Source organism: Ischnura elegans, chromosome 9 (genome assembly GCF_921293095.1).
Source record: "Ischnura elegans chromosome 9, ioIscEleg1.1, whole genome shotgun sequence".
Taxonomy (NCBI): domain Eukaryota; kingdom Metazoa; phylum Arthropoda; class Insecta; order Odonata; family Coenagrionidae; genus Ischnura; species Ischnura elegans.
Genome location: NC_060254.1, coordinates 77,654,567 through 77,677,268, shown reverse-complemented (window position 1 = coordinate 77,677,268; position 22,702 = coordinate 77,654,567). Strand labels below are relative to the sequence as shown.

At 36.7% G+C, this 22,702-nt stretch overlaps 1 protein-coding gene and 1 long non-coding RNA gene across 2 annotated transcripts in view; both read right to left on the bottom strand.

Moving 5' to 3' along the window:
• LOC124164966 overlaps positions 1-22,702 on the bottom strand; it is a 167,103-nt gene that overhangs the window by 88,975 nt on the left and 55,426 nt on the right. The gene's annotated exons all lie outside the window — the stretch shown is intronic.
• On the bottom strand, positions 15,367-17,098 carry LOC124165892. The gene is made up of 2 exons (XR_006866345.1): positions 16,931-17,098; positions 15,367-16,830 (listed from the first exon to the last, which is right to left on the bottom strand). It is a non-coding gene; the product is annotated as an uncharacterized LOC124165892 (long non-coding RNA).

The following is a 22,702-nucleotide window of genomic DNA, read 5'->3' as shown; positions in this document are numbered from 1 at the left end:
TTAATCCTGTATTTCCTTTGGTCCTTGACCTGTTGTACGTATTTAAGTATGAAATCTTAAGGTTTACTTATATCTCAAGGTCATATTTAAGTATTAATCGTAATAAATGTCACTTGCTCACAAAAAAAATTACTTTTGTGTTTTGACATATATTTTATAATATAGAAACTTACTTTTTTATTAAATTTTTACTTTTTCTGTATCGGGCTTGTGAAATTTCCTGTTGAATTATTCTTTAACATGGATTTCATTTTGTCGCTAATCTACCATGCAGTTGGTCCTCTCTATTTACGTCCGTAGAGTAGAACAATTTTACTGTAAAGCGGAATTTTGTTCCCTGCCATTGAAGCGCACAAAGCACTTGTTAAAAATTACTTAAAACTTCTCTTCCTTATACCGTCTGTATTTTGAAAACTGGGGATTGACGTGGAAGGTCACTCCACCTCATTTCTACAAATACTTGTCCCTTTGGGTCCCATGTTTCAATTAAAATTTCTTTATGAAACTATATCTACCACAACCGTATTTCACCGTGGCTATTTAGCGAAAAATAATGTCGTGCGATTTATGAGAATTCTTATTTTTCGAACTTTTTCCAAAAAAAGCGCATCAAATCAAGAGCCTATATAAATGTTTCTTATATACCTCAAAATTTTCGTGCAGCCATGATTTCTGGCTTATTTTAGGTTTAATTATAATAATAAGATCCTTGTATAAGTCACAGAATACGTAAAGATTTGTCAAATGCTTCCTGTTTTTGGTAAATATTATTGATTAAAATGTAACTGAAATTAATATCAGGTTAATATTTAATATCAGTGAGGAACGCTACAAATGCATCAGTAACATTTGAGGTAAAAGTATATCAGGAATAAAATTCATTATGGTATTCATCTATGATTTCGTATTCAAATACTTCCATTTAATGCGTCATAATAAGCCTTTACTAATGAAACTAACGTTAAAATTGAATTGAAGATTTCAATTTGAAAATTAAAACCTTTAAATTTGGAAGTAAAAACAGCAAAAATTTATTCAATTAATTTGGTTATTAGATTAAGTTTGCTTCATAACTATGACTATTTTTTTATTTCATGAATACGGAATTAAAGAACAAATAGCAGCAACAGGTGGTTATTATGACCGGTTAAAGTACTAATTTGATTTACATCAATGATAGCGTTAAAAGAAAAGAGGATACAAAAAAAAACAGTGAACTATTTTACCTACCAAGTATTAGTCGGAGGATTGAATCAGCAATAATAAATACTCTATCAGCCATTAAATGGCAATAAATAATTATCCACGAAAATGTATTCACCTGGTTCAGTAAATATATGATATTGAGAGATGTTACACCCACTTTCTATATATTCATAAAATGATGCTTAAAAATTGATTTGTAATTTGTGAACTCGCTTATCTCGCTGCTAACCTCTATATCTAGATATCGACCCTCCATCCGAGACCCAATGGATGCACTCGGTGGCTCTAAGCCAAGCTGTGAGGCGTATTAACTAGTTATTTATGTATCCAATAGATAAAATCTAATATATAAAATTCTCGTGTCAAGGTTTTTTGTAGACAAACTCCTCCGAAACAGCTGAACCGATTCTTATGAAATTTGGTATATATGTTCAGTACACTGAAAAAAAGATTTGATTAAAACTATCGAACTGGTGTGATAGGAAGTATTTTTGTTAAATATACTTAAACTTTGATGCAAATTATTAAGCACTTGATTTATTTTACCAAACGCTAGCGTGAGCTCTTGATATATTTCATCAAACATTTTGGTATTGCATAATTTGGTCAATTGTACGGAAGAGTTTCGTAAAAATAACCGAATTAATTCAATACGATTCTGAGTTTGATAACTTTTATCGAAGTTATGATTAATTTTACGAAGGTGATTGCTAGTTTGGTAAAAATTATCAAACTCTACATCGCTATGCAAATTTGGTTTGATAGAAATTACCAAGTGTTTCGTAATCTATCGAACGGTCTATCGTTCCTCTTATGTTTATACCAAAACACATTTGCAGTTGAAAGATTCTTAAACAGGCCTTGCATAAAAGATAGGTGGGTAAAATGATTTTGTTTTCATTGTTTGTGATGGCGATAACGTTTTAATTTTGTTTACGTTCATTTTTCTGTTTTTTCCTGCTTTAAATTACAATACTACCCGTTAGCTGGTGCATCAAAGACATTGATTGAATAACATATTATCATAGATATTAAAGCTGTAAGGAGATGTTTGTGTATTTCGACACATTAAAACTTTAATTAGAGGTATTCCTGAGGTATAATCATTCGCGATCATGTTTAATAACATGTGATAAAAGCCGTGATACTAGACCCAATCCATGCTAAGGATATCACCCAGCACGTTAAAGCCATCTCTATATCGATGTAATAAGCCTGCAAATAAAGTTTTCTTGCGCATCTGCACTAGATATCCATATGGAGTAACTACCTAATGCAATTTTATGCATCAAGTTTTCCTCTTAAGCATACAAAGGGAAACTGTAGTCACACCTTATTCACATATCAAAACAAAGGTTAAATACTTGCAATAATAATATATTAGATCGTTTAAATAAGCATTTATTATGGCAACCGATTTAGACTAGTTGTTAGAGTCCGTTGCTACCACGCGGGGGGCCCACGTTCAATGCTTCATGCAGGCTTGTTATTTTTCCTCTTTTTTTTGTATTTCTTTTGCAGAAACTTACGCCAAACTCCTAATTTTATGATTTTCAATCATAATAGTGTTTTCTGGTTTGAAAATCTTTCACACGTGCACGCTACGTCGGTTTTATTACCCTTTCGATTTTGATAGTTTTTATCGAACTGCTGTAGCCATTTCGGTAACAATTGCCAAATAAGTTTGATAGAATTTATCAAACTGGTTTGGTAATAATTACTGAATTTTTCAATGTGCCATATGAACCCAAAAGTTTGATAAATTTCATCAGAATTCGATAGTTCTGACTAAACTTTTTTTTCCGTGTAGGACTGCGAATATGTTGTTAACCTTTTTTCATTCTTCTCCAGGGCCCTGAGTCATTTCCATAAGAAATACATGTAAAGTTCGTTTTTAATGACTGTAGACCTTTTTTCTTTTGCATATTTAAATTAGTGACATTGGTCGCATTAAGTTGAGGCAACCATTCTGTTGGAAAGAAAAACAATGCACATTCTTATTCTTGCAATTGAATTTCGTTTTCCACGTGATTTACGGTGAATTTATAAAAAAAACATCCAAAAGAAACTGAGCGTTTTAGCGTTTTTGGCATACTGTCCCCTTGACGATCGTCAGTATTGTTTATATCGTGTGAAATCTCTTTTTATCACCATAAATTATGAATGGCATGTTCCAAGGAGATGTATTACTACCACGATTCACTATCATTCCGACAGATGTGCCAATTGAATAAAAACGGGTTCAATTTCCATTTAGATTGGCATTCGCAATGACAAGTCTCAAGGCCAAACGATGTCTTTTTGAGACATTGAGGCACACTGTGTTCTTCGTAAGGACAATTGTACGTGGCATGTTCACGCGAGGGTAAACAATCCAGTTTGTTTTTTTAGGCTATAGATAGATTTACTAAAAATAGAGGCTTATAACGTTTTTTTTAATATCCATAATTTATGATAGGGATGCCATTTGAAATTTATTGATTACTTGGCAGGCCACCCAGGGTTGCTCGGGAAGTACAGTACCCAGAGAAGTGGGAAACTTGGAACTGAGAATTCATGGTCACATGACAGGATTTTTAGGTAAGAGAACAAAGCAGATCTGATGATGGTATTATACATATATTACCGCAAACAACTGTATATCGCGCACGGAATGAGCCTACGCATACCCCAGAAAAACATTTTTGCACCAACAGTATTAACCCGTTAACGCCTAGCGGTACCATATGGTACCAGCTGGTAGTGCAATACTAAACGAATTTTTTTGTTATTTATTGTAAATTGTTCGGGATTTTGAGAGTTTTAAACTAATAAGAATATTTATAATTACGTGTTTCAGAAAAGTTTGCTTTTTTAAGCAAGATTTGACGTTTTTGAGTAATTTTGATAATTTATTGTGCAAAATAGAATTATTTGAAACGTTTCTGGCATTAAAATGTGAAATTACTAATGCCTATTTAATTTCGATTTTTGACCTCTTAAGGGCCTAGCGGTACCACATTGAACCAGGCTGTATCTCCAAGACTATTAGTGCTAAAAGTATTAAATTTGCATGCAACCAATCAGAGTTTAAAATTGATTATTACGAAAAAGTTGGGATGAAATTTTTAATTCAGGCGTTACCGGGTTAATAGGTAAGAGTGAAATCCTTTTAATTATGTTTTACCAGACCTTGTCAAGGGTTTTGTCTACTTAGAAGGACAAGAAACCACAGAAATTGCATAATGTGACGTAACTAATGGTAATGAAAGAAGGACGCAACGGACGCGTAGAACAGAACCAAAAGCAGCAATACGTGATTTAGGATTAATTAAAAAAAATGAATGTTTACTGTTTTGTATCGGTCAACATCGTCCACAGCATCTTCTTCTTTCAGTCATGTACCACATACCCACACACTTAAAATACGTAAGTTATTTTTCATTTGACCTCCAAAATATTTACTTTAAATAATTTATTTGGCAAAACAACGTTTGTCGGGTCAGCTAGCAATAATTATATAAATGGAGAATTAGTGAATTATATTTCCTAAATAACATAAAATATCAACACTGATTGCCCAATGCAATGCTATATTAAAGAAACTCAATCGGTAACTCAAACCTTAACAGTCACAAAAGCGTTACTAAGAAAACACCATTTCATATGATGCCTTGCATGGTGTCTGAGCAAACACGATCGTAAGAGATCGTGAATATTGTTCTGCTTCTACATATTTAAGAGAGCTCAGGACTGTGGTCTGGATGAAATCATGTTTAATTAATAAAGCTGAGCATAAATTTCCACATGATGCAACATTGAAATAATATAACAGCTTATTAAAAGATCAATTAAAAAAAGAGTTGGCTGAAATACTTCTTGCACTATTTTTAATAAGCTCATTGAGAGAAGTAGCTGATGTGCTAGGAGACAATCCCGAACATGTCTCTCGACTCATTGCGTACGCACAGCTAGGCTTTATATTAAATATAATTAATCTTTTTTTCCCATCACATTATAAAATCGAGAATTCTTTTGTATAGTTATTGTTATTAATAATAGTATTAATTATTATTATTTTATTGCTATTATTATTTTATATTTCTTTTTTCCTTTCCCAGTCAATAATAGGTGCAAAACCGCCGTCGCTTGATCGCCAATGCACTCTATCAAAATAATACCACTACTTTGTCAGAAAAAAGTTGAGGTTCAACACGTCTGCCCAGTTGTTGAGTTGAAATGGTGAATTTATGCAAAACGTATCTTAATAATTTCCTTCTCATTGCAGGCGGGTGTTTTAAGAAGAGCAATAAGGAGAAGACGGATATATATGACCTATACATCAATCAAAATTATTTACGAAAATCTACAGAATCCGAAATAGCCATTCTCCCAGACCTTGAATTTGAACCCCCGGAACTGCACCTTGACCCATACACACACCCCTTTAGCCGATCAATTGGATTTAGTATTGGAACAAAATTTTCTGTTTGAAGATTTCGACCCGGACATTTCGGACACCACGCCAACATTTCCATCAAGCAAAACCCAACCATCTTCTCAACTATCCCAACGCCCCCAGTTTGACGTCCAGTTAGAAGAAAATTCAGAGTATGAATCAGCCATTCCGGACAACCCAAAATTATCAGTATCCAGCTCAGCCCAACCACCTTCCCCCAAAATTGAGACATTGACTGGCTGTTTGACTTGGGGGAGAGAAAAAATTTTAGATACTGGATACATTTCGAAATTATCAGTCCAGGTAAGAAAATTTATGGAAAAATTCGTATATTCTTTTTGATGAATGCGCGAATACATTACATCAGAATGTTGGGATTCGAACCACTGCGTAGACCTTGGCACCATCGAGGTTCCTGATCTCCCTTGACCATTTACCGAGGCTCATGGTGCTAAACTGACTAAATTAACGAAAAGCCAAAAGTCCGCCGTTCCATTCCCGGGACAGGGGATTTTTTTCTCATGGAATTTCATGCATATGTTATCCCCGTGCATTATTGTAATAGTAATTTTAATATTTGTTATTGTAATTATTAAAGCATTTTGAATTCTTATTAAATTCTCATTGAATAATTATTAAATCATTTTGAATGTGTATTTAAATTTTAGCTTAAAATGCAGGCAATAATGCTCAATTAGTAAAGCTGTGCATGAATTGAAAAATATTTTGGCCTTGAAATGAAAGAATAGCTCATAATCACCATCAATGAAAAAATCCCATTTTGCATGCAACTATTTTAACCCTTTTCTGCCAGTCCATTTTGAGTGAGAAGTGAGAAGACTGCCAAGCCTATTTTCCGGAATTTGCAATATTTCAGTTTTTAAATTATTTCAGCCACTTCATTTTATTATTTACGGTAAAACCATTTTAGTAAGCAGCAGAGATAAAATACATGTGTATAAATGAGATGGCAGCATTAAAAGGCCACAATTACGAAATAAAAAATTCAAATAAGTCGGACCGATATATCGTCTCGGTATCAGGAAGACGCTCGGTATATAAGTTGTACTAACTTATGTAATGTTTTTACACTTCCACTTTCGTCCTTATTAGTGCAGACGGAAAATTATTTGTTCTCTAAAAAAATTAACATCAATAGAAAATGAACGGTGGCCGAGGTGATGATACATATTTGTCATATTTTTGTCAATTATTTCTTTTAATTATGCATCCATTTTGATATTTTCCGTGTTCTGCTTTAGATAAAGAGTTAGATATACCTTGGAGGATAAGTACGCTTTAAACGGAGATTTTTAGGGCGAGAAGTCATCTCTTTTGGCATTTGATCTGAGATTTTGGATCTTAATTTTGTCTTTCAATGTTTTACAAGCGCAGGAAAAAACATGCTTATCGTAGTTATCATCATATACTAAGCAACTCGAAGTTTGTAATCCAAGAAGTTTAATTTTCGGCATTTGCGATATTTAATAATCTTTGTTGGTCTCACGGTAACTGTGTAGTAGACGGTGTAACCTCTTACGTGGCTTGGTAACCATCTACGTAACTATCTGACATCGTAACTGCGTTATTAGACTCTCATCTTGCTTTTTCAAATAGTAGACTTTATAATAGTAAACTGTAGTAATATTAAAATTTATTCTTTCATTTACTATAATGGTAACGTGTCACACAGTTATACCTGAATTCGTCATTTATAATTTGCGGTATTGTTTTCCATAACTATGGATATATTTGCAAATCACTTGTATCCTTTTGATTAAAATCCGAAGTTCAAAGCGTTATGGAGTGGGATATTTCCATATTGAAATATAAACCCACAATTGTTCACGTTAAAAAATATATCAATTGATAAATGGTTCCACTTTTTTTACCTTGAAGATAATGAAGCAACATGGAAACCTAGGTCGGGAATGAATTCCATAATTGCAGAGAATCGCAAGATTTTATTTCAATATTGTCACTTTTGAACGCGAAAATAACATTTAAAACGTATAAATTAGGTGTCCATTGTGTGCACTTTAAGTTTGCTCCTGAAAATGGATCTTCTCATCACATGTCGTTGTCTCTCTACCATTGATGAGGTTTCGGCTTCCTTCCAAATGTCCGCGTTGAATTTTGAATTCTGTTTCTTCCACGTCGATATCATCATCACCATCTCCAACGCCTCCCTTTATCTTCGCTGACCCCCCGTCAAAGTCCCTAATCCACACTCGCGGTCGCTGTCTGCTCTCCAAACCCTCTCTTGACCCGTGGGGATGATTGCTTGCCCCTCCTCTTTTGACTCCGCTCCGACTTAATATCCATGGCTACCATTCACTCAGTCCTTTACGAGTGCCCTTTGTCAAACGCATCCATATTCCCACGACTTTGTCCCGACTGACATGCGAAGGATATCCTTATCCCCATTGTTTTCCGTCGGATGGGGATATTTTGGATTGAGTGGACGGAGGAAGTACTATTCCGGATACGATAAGGGCTCCTCCTGGTGTCCTATCGAGAAACTTGGTCAACCGAGATGTATTTCGTCGTGTATACGTGTGAACCCGAGTAGCTATTAAACCGGGAGTCCCTTACGAAATAGATTTGAGGAAATGGATCGTATTGAAGATTATCAAGTATGACTGCGGAGATTTAAATTTTAAAGTTTATTTCTTCAGGGTGTTCAATACCTCATACGAGTGCGTATCTGCAGGCCATCACGATTAAATTATTCGTTTCTTAGTCTTGGCATGTAGCATTTAAAATTTTCAGTAAATTGAAAGGAGAAGATCTCTCGTGATGAATAACTGTAAACTTTCATTCGACTTAACGGGGGTAAGAATCAGAATTATCTGTAAGATTAGAATACCCGCCTCAAAACAACCTTATAAGTGACTTTTTTCGCAAAGTGACTTTATGAAGTTACGGTATGATCAGGGAAAATGCCATCAATGGGAAATATGGGGTATTTTTGACACTTTTTAGTGTGTCCTCGGCATGATTTGCGATATCAAATTATCTCTATGCATAATGTTAATGCATCTTTAGAATAAATTTAAATAACACATGGTAGATTCTGTAATTTTACTTTTAATAAAGATATACGATTTATTAATTAACTTGATTTAAATTGCCATTTATTTTTTTCAAGTAGTGTGACCATTTTAAGTTTATAGCGAACGAAATTTCCTTCCATCACCCAATAAACAGTGGGCTAAAAACAAAAAAGAGCTGCAAATTATTTTTTCACTTTCTACTACGAAATAAACTATGATTTTTTACTTGTTATAGAATAATCATTGAATTCATCAGCGAAGGAATCTGAGTGTTAAGTCTTTGTTTACACCAGGATACTTTTGTTTTTCTCTCGATCTTTTTGCCTGTGAAAGTCTGTAAAATGATCTCATTTTTTTCATTTTTATCCCACAGAATTCTTTGAAGATCTCCCCAACTTGCCCGTTTTATGTATTTCATAAGAACAGCATTATTTAAATTAATAAATTTCATGCTCAACTACATGTAATTGCATGCATGTTACATGCTCAACTTTCTTAATGTAAACTATTAACTACAATGAAATGATTCCTCCTTACTCCAGTGGTCCAACTAGTCTATTTTTAGATTTTTTCGGTCTCCTTGATTTTGTTTAAAATGCTCCACGAACCATAATTTCAGCAGAATATTATTAATCCATATTATATGGCTTAAATACTTGTAGTCGGAAATATTTCATCGTGATTGTTACAAAAATATGGAAGATATTATTTTCAACCAGCTTTTTTAGATTTCAGCCCCCTGTGCGACGCTACCTCAAATATTCTATACCAATCTATATTTCTCTCTCACGATGTCCTACTTGTTTGTTCAAGTTTCCAGGGGTTATCCTTGTTAACTCGGACAATTGGTATTGTTCGGCAATGGAAGTGCTGCTGATTTTGGATGGCTACGGCTTTGTTTCATATGATTCTAGGATAGATATTTATTCCATTACATACTCTCCATGTAATCAGGAGCTGTGTTCGCACTCACAATCAGCTCAGGAACCGGAACTGAGTTATTCCTTGAAACATCAATCCTTCCGCGCAAACCTTGGTGCGGTCAATCTTCGTTATCTTCTCAATGATGAGTCCACGTGAAATATGCGCTTGGAGGTCTTACCTTATCTATCCTTGTGATCATAGCTGAAGTGGTTGAACTTGAGGATGCTACTCGCCTTTAATGCGGTGGCTTTGTGATTATTTTCATCGACTTATGTGACTTTCCGTAAAATTTTTGGGTATATTTTTTCGAGTGTTTGACTTCACTTTGATGATAAGCAAATGAGTTGCAATTCGCAATTTATTTTTAATTGAGTTGTAGATGGACGGTTGGTTCAGAGTGTTCGCGTAAAATAAATCAGAATTTACAAAAAATACATGCTAAACACATAAAATAATAATGCGTTAAAAATTAGTTAAATTAGAACAATATTTGTACTGAAAAATGCCTAAGTCGTAATTTTATCTTTACAGTTTGAGTGCAATCAGTTGCGTGTGATATTAAGAATCTATGTTTGAATAAACTTTTCATATTTATCGAGACAATTTGATCTATTGTTTCAACTTGGCATATTTGTATAATTACTTGGCTATTTATATTTTGTATTATATCTTCATTGAATAATTAATAATGAAAAAAGCATTTTTCTTTCGAAGAGGGCAAATAAATAAGTTTACACTATGGCATTCAACAACGACTAGCTTAAAATTTTTTAAAGTAGTTGTGGCATTTCTTAATGTAACCGTTGACCGTCTCGTATCCGAGCCATAACCTAGACCTTGATGTCTCCTTTTCATTTTGCCATTTCATATTATTTTCTCCAGTCCTCTGTCCATGAGTATTAATAATTAATGAATGGTAGACTTCGTACTTCGTCGTGATAGCCTCACCAGAGCGCCACCAGTTCACGTGAGGTTACTAACACACAAATTAGCTTCGAAATAATTTCCAATGGGAAATAAATACGTAAATTATGGCTGTGTCAAATGGGAAATAATGTTAAACGCATGTGGGTTAAAATGCATCATGCTCACATTAACTTGTCAAATGAATAACCTTCATATCGGATAGATTTTCACAGTAAAATTATGCCCCAAAATATGAAATTTAAACAGCTTTACCAATTTATTACCATCAACCAATGTGTTACCATGCAGTGAGTCGAATACGAGGTTTTCACGTTAACCTTGAACAAACTTTTACTCTTTCGGAAAGGCTGTCCTTTTTATTTGCAGCCACATTCCCATGAGGTATCCAAATGCAAGACAAGACCCATTTACACTGTCTACAACAAATATCCGCCCTAAGCCGCCATGCAATACAGCAATCACAGTAGACTCGGATCAGAGTCATCTGGATTGCCATATAATAACTACGACCTGGTGAGGGAGTAGTGCCTAGACTGCTATCCAGAGGATTCTGCCCTCGGATTGCTCCCTACTGCCATCTGATGCCCAGCTTTAAAAAAATTGAAACAATGAAAGCGCAAGTATCTAGGTGGGGCTTCCTCTGTCAACGATTACCCTCTTGCCTTCTCCTCTATGGCCACTAACGATGAAACCCTTTCCAAACCGACATCGATCGCTTTTGACGACGAACTAACTAGCACTTTAATGACGACCTTTGTGAAATGAGGAGCTGGGGGTTTAGCGTAGGGTTTTGTCGGGAGAGTGTAAGTTGGTTGACCACTGTCTCTCCTTGCATCCCTCCTCTGGCCTTTCATCTTTCCCATGTGTATTTAGAGTGCTAATGTTTGCGTTGGACTTCACCACTGCGTCCACTGAGACGAGGAATTAGGGATAATGATAAATGTCTGTAAAGGTAGTTACAGCGGCATCGGCTAAAGTCAAGTAATGTACTCGAGCAACCAATTATTTACACAAAAGAGTAGGAAAAAAAATTAAACAAAATAGAACATAATTATGAATGAAATTTGAGTGCAGTTTTGCACCTCAGAACAATTCAAGCGTCAAATATGATTTTTAAAAGGCGATAACAATAGTCAACTTGACTAGTTTCAACACTGCTTCCAACCTTTGCGCACTGAACTGTTGACGACCCCTTTTAATAAATATTCACAATCTAAGCGATTTAGGCATTTTTCCGCAAATAACTTTCCTGTTGTATCATGGAAATATACTTCCCCGATGATATTTTTATTTGTCACAAAATTTTGTTGCTTATACATGAACGAACGCGGACGGATGATGCGGGCGAAGCAGATTTGCCAGTAAAATTAGAGCGAGCTTGGAGATAAGAGTGCGAGTGCGTCTTGAGGACGCCTGTGGGACTATCGTTAATTTTTTTACGGATCTGTTGCCATAAAAAAGACTTGAATACATTTTACTTTCATTTTTTGTATCAATAAATTTCGAATTTCATATATGTCACAAATTATGACTTTTAAATAAAGAAATATTATCAGGCTCTTAGTGCCTTTGGGTGCACGATATTGTTCTTGAGTCCATCTTCAGCCAGCACAAACAAACTGGATGGCTTACCCATGTGAGAACATGACACATAACTTTCCGTGTGAAAAATACGATGTACACAAATCCAAGCCACAAACAGACAACGTTTGACTATCAGTAATACTAGGGTTTTGCGGTAACAATGCATCTTCTCCTTGGAACTTGCCATTCAAAACGCTGACTTCGATATCGTTTTCCATCAAGTTTTTAATGACCAATGGCGTGCCATTGCTCTGCCGTGGTGGGTTCAAATTACGAGGCAAAATAACTGGAGATCCTAACTTCAGTTTTAAATGGTGCGGTGGTATGCTTGGAAAATCTAATGAGTTCAAAAACTTGGCTGGATAATTTACAGCTACGTTGGTATCGCAAACTTAATTGACACATTTGTAAGGCACCAAGTCCCCTGACAGCAACTGTTATATCTTGAAATACAAATCGTTGACGGACTCATTTTTTGCTGCCAAAATTGATCTTCCTGCCAGTCACTCATGACTCAAGAGATGTTTATTTATATTGGAAAATATCTGGTCATCATGATCATCACTCCAATCCTAGCATTCCTATCATGACACACAACAATCCTAAGATTGGTTTTCTTTGACGCAGCTTTCCACTCAATTCTCCAACGAGATAATCTTTTCACACCTTTCTTGATTTCTTCTCTTTCGCATCTTTCTCCTCCTCTTACACATATTTCATTCGAGGTCTTCCTATTCCGTTCTTGCCATCCACCTGTCCCTCGACGATTGTCTACATCAGGCCATCGTGTCTCAAGATGTGACCTAAGAGGTTGTGTTCTCTACTTATTAAGGTTTTCATGAGGTTTCTCTTCTTTCCTACTATTGTTAGGACTTCCTCATTGCTAATTCGGTCGATCCATTTGATCCTCATCATTTTTATGTAGCACCACATTTCGAAGGCCTCTATCCTTGCTTTCTCCGCTGCTGTCATTGCCCATCCCTTACTTCCGCATAAGAGCATAGTCCAAATGTAGGTTCTTATTGTTTCCTTACTTCCAAATTTAAGATTCCCGCTGTTAGTAGGTCTCTCTTTTAGTGGAATGCTCTCTTCGGTTCTGTAGTAATCCTGCTCTCCAAATAACTATATTCATCCAAATCCACCAGTGCTTGCTTCCCTATTTTAATGTTAGCCATGAGTTCTTCTCTTCTGCTGCATACTAATACCTTGGTTTTCTTTATGCCTATTTTCAGTTGATATTTACCCATTACCCTACCCATATTAACCAGAATATCTTTAAAATCCTTCTTTGTTTCTGCTATGACGACTGCCTCATCGCCAAATCTTATCACGCTAATTTTTTTCCATGGGCATTAACTCCTGAAGCCTTTTTTTCGTTAATTGCTTTCTCGGTGTAAAAGTTGAAAGGATAATGAGTATATTCGTGTACAGCCACTTTTCATCGCCTATACATAAAAGTTTTTTTTTTGAGAATGTTTCAGCGAATAGAACTTGAAGCATTTAAACACGCGTATTTACTTTCAGCTGTACTATTTCAACATTACACCATAGTGGCGATGATTTCAAGCGAGCGTTGATCTCATCAGCGTACGTTGAACGTGGAATGACGGGAAGTATTTGTCTGAAATCACCTGGAAGGAGTAACAGAGTTCCGCCAAATAGTTTGTCGTTGTTTTTTGTCTTTCAATGTCCTGTTCGATGCCACAAGTGAATGTTTGTATGCCATAGTGCATTCATCCCAGACGATAATTTTACACTGCTTCAGCACTGTAGCCAAGGAAGGTTGTTTTTTTATGTTGCACACTGCGTCCGGATTATTTAGAATATTTAGTGGAAGATTAAATGTTAAATGAGCTGTTTTTCTTCCATCTAATAAAGTTGCTGCAACGCCAGATGATGCCACGGACAATGCGATGCCATTATTTTATCGTATTTCGGCGAGAACCAGCGAAATGAGAAATGATTTGCCAGTTCCACCTGGAGCACCGATAAAAAAGAATCCACCTTGCCCTGCAGAACTGCGAGCATAATGCGGTCCTAAATGGTTCTTTGTTTCTCAGTCAGTAGCGGGACATTGCGAGTAATTTCTTGAGTATTAATCTGCAGTTCACGATTCATTTCAGTGTTCATTAAATCAGATGCACTTCAATTTCGTGAATGCATACCGGAATGACTGAGTGGTAAATTTGCAATGGCAATGCAAAGATCTTCGATAGAAATTCATGCTTCATTGTGTTTAGCGCCGCTGAATATTATCGTAATATCGTGGCATTGTGTACGATATCGATGCAATATATCATCAGTCATTGATTCTTTGTGATTATGCCACAGCGTCTCTGCTCAGGATGGGAAACATGTAGTCAACACTAAAGCGAATAGCCTATTGTAAGGCATGCATCTTTATACGTTGGATACTGTTGTCCATTCACTTGAAGTATATCTAAAAATGATAATGGACCGGTGACATTAAAAAACAACAGTCGCAAATAAAAACATTCAGTCTGCCTTGTATTGACAGTAAATGCTCCCCCATGATGTTTGATTTGAATAAACCGAGGCTGCATTAATCGGTGTGCCTAGCTTGCGGGGTGTCCATTTTTTTGTTTCAGCCCATGCGAAATAGCATGGTACTTCTGAATAGTGTAACTGAACTTCTGAACTGTGTACACGCCTTCGTATAGTGCCTGCGGGATACGATCTTTTGGTCCAGGTACAATGTTTTGTATCTTGGTCACGCAATTGAATCTTGTGACCACGTCATGCTTCCTTAGTATCCTAGCAATACATTCTGACACTCCTGCTATGAATGGAATTGTAAGCCGTGCCACAGGTTTGGTCAATTCCCCCTCCTCTTTGGCCTGGCGTTCTTCAGATGGTGGTGAGTGCATCTTCTTGACCTTAGCGACCCTTTTGAGGGCCATTTTCCGATCGTAGCCATTCCTGATTAGTGCTGTGGTCAGGTGCTTCTTCTCTGAATCTAATGATTCGGCGTCGGAAATGGTGAAGAATCGGTGGAGTAGAGAGGTTACCACCGAGGCCTTCAGGGCGGGATGGTGGTGTGATGCTGCGTTCAGGTATCGGTCCGTGTGCGTTTCCTTTCTATACACTGCATGTCCAAGACTGCCATCGTCTTTCCTCTTAATCATCACGTCCAAGAAGGGCAGCTTGCCTTCGCATTTTTCGCATGTAACTTTGTAATGAACCTCATTAAAGACGTTAATTTTAGCTTGAACACACGTGCTGTAATGGTTTGGCGATGCATTACATTTTGTCCTGCAAATAGCAAACCCATTTTGGGTTACATGTAAAGGTAATAAATAAACACGGTTGTACGCATTTGCGAATGAAAGTCATAGCATCCTGAATGTATTCTTGCATGTGACGTGGACTGCCTATACACGATGATGGTAGAATGCAGCTTCTGTTGATTACATCGTAAGAATCGAAGTCGTTCGCTCTCTATCTTTACGTACATCTTGACCATGAATTGTTGGAAAAGCTCACGGCACCGTAGAATGACGTTGTCCTGACCGCGTCTAATCATCAGACGATACGCATTATAATCCTTCAAGTTAACCAACTTCCTTTGTTTCGGCTCCTGCTTCGGGATCCCGTTGTGTAACATTTAAGCAATATCCGTCTTGTACCATCCAGAATGTTAAGAGATATTGGAGAGCGTCGTATGAACGGTGAGGATCAGCAATGAACTCAAAGTTTATTATTTTTTCTTCGAATCACGATTTCTCGCGTAGCTGTGCGGTCGCCAACCATGACTCCAGCAATGCCATCAACAACAGGTGTATTGAATGTCTGAATGTGCTCTCCAACTGGTGTTTTATCAGGATTGATGAAAATAGCGTGATTGATACTTTATAATTTGTTCAGGTGTGATTTGAATAATTTTAAAAATTCGTCGTGCTCATTCAATAAAGCTTCTATCTTGCCGACGATGCTTCTGGTGGAAGGTGAATTGAGATTATCTTAGCTACAACGTGCATCCACGCGATCAGCAAGTGCACTTCTAGAGTACACACCGCCCATGAAGTAAATTTGTATGATTCACTCTGTGATTCACTTGGCATTGGCAGCAATGAGCCCACTTTGTGATGAACTTGGCCTTTGATTTTGAATTTTCACTTAAATTCTTAACCATTTTCAGCATTATTTTTATCTATTTCTGCTGCTCTGAACGATGTCATTTAGAAACAAGGATTGAATTTTCGAATTGACTTCAGGAACAGGTTATAATCCAGATCCCTACCGATAAGTAAACCGTTCAATGGTTCCGGTGGTGTTTCAATTTCCGGTAGATGCACTTTTCCTGACGCACAACACATCCCGGCTGGCTCATTTTTTAATTTAAGCGTATTACAATGCGTAAATTCCTTGTCCATAGCACCAATCTTCACTTTCAAATGAGCGTAATATTTACTAACGAACTCTACGTCTCATTGTCTCTACGTTTGTCCACTACGAATTGACGCACTTGTATTTGTTCTAATCGTCTTTGGTGATTTTGCGAAGCTGGTACCTCTTGACACTGTGATTCATTCCATTGCGCCATGCTCAGATACGCACTTCATTTTCTTGTTGGATTTGTTCGTCTGTTCTTTGGGCTCTTCTATTTCGTATCCATGTAGATTTATTCATTCGACGGTCCAAATCAGATCCTTTACGTCTTACTGGCATTGTTCACTGTAAAAAGCGCAGAAATAATAGATATAATTGAAGCACATAGGTAATGCTAGAAAACAGTATACTGATAATGTATTTGCTCTTTTATTATTTAACCTACCTTCATGTGTTTCCATTTCATTTCAAAAAGATTCCAAAAACTTTTGCACGCACTGAATATTAGAGGATTAGTAATGGCCGAATATAGTTTAGGCCATGAACTTTAGTTGAAAGCTTCTTGAACTTTTTAACCACTATATCAAAGGATTTATTTCGTGACTGAACTAAGAAAGAGATATCAATCAACATAAACAACTATGACGGTCGCCAAGGGGACAGTAAGCCAAAAACGCTAAATTTTCAGCTTTTCTATGCATTGTTTTACATATTTCACCGTAAATCACGGGGAAAACGAATATTGATCGCATGAATAAGAGTTATCATTTCTTTTTCTTTCCAATGGTATATGTTTCAACTAAATGTGTCCATTATTACTAATTTAAATTTGCCGAATAAAAAAGGTCTGCAGGCGTCAATAACGAAGTTAGCATGTATTTCTTATGTAAATGATTCAGAACCTCATAGGCCCTGCGGAATAATGAAAAGTTTACAACCTATTCTCAGACCTACTAAATATAAACACAATATGTCATAGGAATTGATCATGTCGTTTCGGAGGAGTTTGGCTACAGAAACTGCAACACGAGAATTTTATATAGTTAAAAAATAAATATTGCAACCGGCAACCGTGAATGGTGAGGAAAAAATGTTATTTACAACTGTCTGACCTTCTTTTATAACTAAACATATTAAATGAGTGGAGATGGGACTGTTGATACTTGATAATTCCTAAAATACATCCTATATTTATTAGGCTACCCGAATAGGATGATAAATATTCGGGTAGCTGCAAAATACTTAGAATATGTCTACAGGTTTGCACATATCTTACATGATAACATAACCCAGCTATGAAAATATTTACAACTAACAGGGAATCATACGAAATATATCATACTACGTAATGCAAACACTGCCGCGACATTGCTCTCGCTGGCGAAACCAGACTACCAAACAAGCACCATTACCAAACCAAAATAAAAAATAAAAACGAATGAATAGGAATAAATTTCGTCTTTACTCAAGTTATTGCTGCTGGATTTGAGCCACAATCCACAGAAAAAATACGATATCTTAGCCAAAATAAATCATTCTGGAAAGAAATACCGGAACTGGATAAAAACTCCAATGGAAACCTCAAAAATATTCGGCTCGCACGTCTGAGAGATTGTTAACGATAGAGGACTTCCCTAAAGTGGTGGATTATATTTACTTAGGCCATAAAAAATACACTGATACATCGGTTTTCGCCACACTCCCCGAGCATTATTTTTCTCTCCTCCGAGCGGGAGATATGGTCAGCGAAAGTTTCGGGCTCCCCGAATCCATTGCACACACACACAAAGAGGCACACGCACAATGGATGAGATGGGCCGCAGAGCGGAGGGTAGGATCCATCCATCGATGAAGCGTGAGAGGAGGAGAGAAAAAAATATATCATGCGGTAATGTAAATCAGGGCAATCGGAGGAAATGCGGAACGCAATAAATATGGGAAAGGAGGGGAGAAGAATGGTGCAACGGCATAAGGAACAGATAGAGAGGAACGAAAAAAATGATATCACGGAATAAAAATTTCATATTTTATGGAAAACACGTTTTATAAAAAAAGAGCGGCTTACGGCCAACAAATTATTTTTTTTAATTAAAATATGTTTGATGAAAAAGTTACAATAAGTTTAAATAGAACAGGATTGAAAAGTAAAAAACGTGGTGCGCATGTAAGAGTATAAAATTAATATCTGCTGGTATATTGACGTCTGTAAGCGAGAGCGAATATGGTCTTACCTGTGTGCCAAGACTTTCATTTTTGATACGTATTACATATTCTTCTAAAACTTATCGCAACATTCCCATAAAAAGTTTGAAATTTTCAATAATTCAAGGGACCATATGCCGTCTTTCTTTTCAATAAAACGAACCTTTTTAAAAATAGCTAAACTTTTTTTCTGTAAAATTATTTTGGGCTCTTTTTGTAGGAGTAAAAAACGGGCTACATCTGTGTGGTTAAAGCATTTACAGCAGCTAGAGCAAAAATTTGCTAGCTTCTCAATTTTTTAGGTGTAAAAAACGTGCTACATCTGTGTGGTTAAAGCATTTACAGCATCTAGAGTCAAAATTTGCTAGCTTCTTAATTTTTTAAAAATACTTCAGTTTCTAAAAAGTTGTAAAATTTATATATTGTTTAAAGCACTAGGAAGTGTTAACAAATCTCAACTCTATATACACAGACAAAATGCTACTGATCAAACATGGATGTGATGTGCAAGGTTACACGGGATTTCCACCGGGTCAGGTTCTCCAACTCCATCTCGGCCGACGTTTCGACGGGCGAGTTGTCCATCGTCATGCCCTGGACGATGACGATGGACAACTCGCCCATCGAAACGTCGGCCGAGATGGAGTTGAAGAATCTGACCCGGCGGAAATCCCGTGAAGCCTTTCACAATTCTATACGCCGGGAAAGCCTACGTTGGATGTGATGCTTCTTCTACGAAGAACTGCGAGGAATAACCACAACATACAAGAATTGATTTTTTATACGGACTAGTCATGCATACAGCTCATGATATTCTTTGGAAGACGGGATTATTGAAAAAAGTAATATATTTAACTTAAGTACAGATACTGGTAGCGTAAGGCCCTCCTTAAGTACATGAAAGGAGGATATTGAAATTCAAAGGATTTTTTCACGGAGAGATAAGAGGCCAGGTCGCATAGATCAGGTCGAATGGACGATTCTGGAGGGAAAGGAGGAAAGTTGCGATTCATGAGTGAAAGTGAAAGTGGAGGCAGACTAGTTTTCGCCATAGTGTCTCATTCGACCACACCCACCACCGACACAAAAAAGGGAATGCCGAGTGCCTAGACCGCCGCCACGCCGGTTAGCCTCGGAGACGCCGACGCGACAGACTCGAACAAACAGTCGCTGGAAAATTTGTGCGTTGCAAAATTTTCAATTTTTGCTTTAAGCAACACTTTTTGCGAAGACTCACTCTCCAGCCAACTAAATTGCAACTCTGATTTAATTGTATATATTGTGGTAGATACTATTTTCGAGGTTTACGTCCCATGCTAAAAATTTCATTTCGTATCTTCTATATTATTTCTACTGTATAGATACCTTTTTCTTAACTTATACGCAACCGAACTCTACAAATGAGGTACGAAAATGCACAGAATTTATCAGAGAACATTCAACGGCATACCTTACTTCCTAAATATTGCTATTTTTCCTAAAATTGGTTTTTAAATAATTAAAAAAAACAACAAATAAAAAAACTGTACATATTCCCGACGTTAACGGCGCACAAAATGATACATTTGTTCATTTGCAACAATATCTCGCATTCTTTAAATAACTTTTATCAAAATGCGGCTGATTCCACATTCAAGTCTCCTGTTGATACGTAAGTATGAGTCATCATGTGCGTTTAACAGAGGATAGTGTAATTACTTCCAATGTTGTGTTTAAAGAGGTCCTCTGACCTCAATTTTTACATGAACATTAGAATTAAATTTGTACATAAGACCCTACCTTTTTTTCTACATTTTAAAATTATAAACGCTCCTATCTCTCTATGGACCTGTATTGAAAAGAGCGGGGGAAGCCCGCTGGGAGCGGGCGCTTCATGCTCGCTGTAACTTTAAATAAAATGGCAGCAAGAATATTTTTCGTCCCAAGTCTTATTGAGATCAACTGAAATATCTTCAAAAATCCAGTCATACGTTTTCACATATTACGTTTCATTTGTTTGAGTACTTTTATATTGTAATTTTATATTGTTATATATAAAGTGTTAAGGAAAGTTTTTGGTCCAGCGAGAGAGAACGGAACATGTAGAATAAAACACAATAGGGAAATCAGGAACCTTTTCAACTTGCCAGACGTAGTAGCCGAAGCCAAGAGCCGCAGATTTCGATGGGCAGGACACATAATACTAAGAGAGCAAGAGGCCCCAGTAAAACAAGTCTGGGCAGAAAACCCTGATGGAAGACGACCTCCAGGAAGATCGAGAAAAAGGTGGAAGGATGAGGTGCTGATTGATATGGGGAAAATGGGAGTCAGCGAGGCGGATGCATAAGTGAGAAAGAGTTGGAGACAGACAGTTGGCGAGGCTAAATATCATTTGGGGTATAAATGGCCATAACAGTGAGTGAGTGAGTGAATTTTACATCTAAATTTATAAAAAGGAATATAATTTTATTACAATACAGCCTCTTTTAATTCAATAGCGATAAGATAAGAGACCTGTCGTCGGTTTATGCTGTAATACTGGATTTATCGTCAAAAATACTTGTAAAACATATTTTTGTTTTAAATTCAAAACCACTGTCGCCAATTATTTTAATGGCCAAAGATGAATTGCATGATAAGAAAAAAAATCTTTATTTATCCCAATTAATCGAGCGACTAAAATTTACTCAGGTTAGGAACAATTTTCAGTGATAAGACACGTTAAGAGGTCCAAAACATCCCTCGACGTTGGGATTAACACGGGTAAATACAAATTATCAACGTCCACAAGAAAGGGTTCGACTACTTATGATAAGGGTAACGATTATCAACTACTGTGTAGCGTATTACGTTAAAGAGCTACATGGGTATTAGGGCATCCAAATATGCACTCTCAAGTACGTGTATTAGATCATCCATAAGATACTATAAGACCAACATAGGTACTACTCTACCCATGCACTCACTCAGGTACTTGTTGTACACATTCAAAGGTAATTGAGAAACAACGGACCCATTCAATTACACTTATCAAGTGGGCAGGGCAGGTCGCATCATTTGTGTACACCCCGAGGTATTCTTGCATTTGTCTATGCATTCATGTATTTGCTTAGGTAGCACAACACAAGGGATTCTGGGACCAATTTGAGCACTCCTAGCACTAGAATAAATTCGGCGCACTCTTATCGCCGCGCAAGGCTGACTACGGCTCTACATTTACTATGAAAGAAATTCACATGAATTGCTGAAATGAGAAAAATTCCACTGGACTGAGAATCGAAACACGGACCGTGGCTTACCGGCCACTGAGCAGATCACTACGCAATACAAGTTCCTAATTGACCATGGCACAAGACGTTAGGCCGTTACGAACCACCCAAGATGGCTACGAGAGGGAAAAAACCCTTTTATGAAACCACAACCAGATGAGAGACTTGCAGAGTCAGAGGTCCGCGGCTCGATTTTCCGGCTTGGGGAATTTTTTCTCATGGCAATTAAGTAAATTTCACCACCGTTCAGGCGGCAAAATATCTTCTTAATTTGCATCACCATTTTAATTGGTCAACAATCCCACGATTAGTTAGACGCAGCTCTCTATTCTTCTCTCCGATCCGCTAGTCTTTTCAGAGCGACGTATTTCTTCTCTTATATATCTTCAATAATCTGTCCTGTGTAGCTCACTCCGGGACGTTCCTTACTCCATTTGTCCTTCTATGTTCATTTTTATCATGCCATTATGTTTAAAACTAAGTTGTCTCCTCTTCTCCCTAAGGTTTTAGGAGACTTTTATTTTCTCCCACTCACCTTAGCAATTCCTTATTGCCGAAATGAGAAAAATCTATCTATCACTCTGTCCATCCACTTAATCTTCATAATTTTTCGATAACACCACATTTCGAATGATTCCACTCTTGGCTTCTCTGCAGCTGTCAACTTCCAAGCCTCGCTTCCATAGTGAAATATGCTTTGTATGTGGCTGATGACGTAAAAAATTAATTCCATTAAATGAAAATCGAATGTGGAAAAGATAACATAA